The following is a 355-nucleotide window of genomic DNA, read 5'->3' on the forward strand; positions in this document are numbered from 1 at the left end:
TAAATGGACAAATGATTTGATAAATTATATTTGAGCAGTTGATTGTTATATAAAAAATAAATAAATATTTAATAGGGATGTGGGAAACACAAATAGTAGCACAGAATACAAATAGTTGCAGATGTGTAGTTTAACCCAATAATGGAAGCATAGAGAGTTCTCAAATTAAAACGGAAGCCTGTGATGGCCAAATCTACCAGGATTGTTCTACAGAAGCCAGATGGGGCCAATCTCAATAGAACTGGCATAATATAAATATGAATACCAACACATAGGGCACTCCCAGAACTATGAGGAAAATGAGGAGGGTCAAGACATAGATCGATTCGCAAGGATCAGGAACTGAAGGAACATG

This window comes from Rhinoderma darwinii, chromosome 5 (genome assembly GCF_050947455.1).
Source record: "Rhinoderma darwinii isolate aRhiDar2 chromosome 5, aRhiDar2.hap1, whole genome shotgun sequence".
In the NCBI taxonomy this organism is placed as follows: Eukaryota; Metazoa; Chordata; class Amphibia; order Anura; family Rhinodermatidae; genus Rhinoderma; species Rhinoderma darwinii.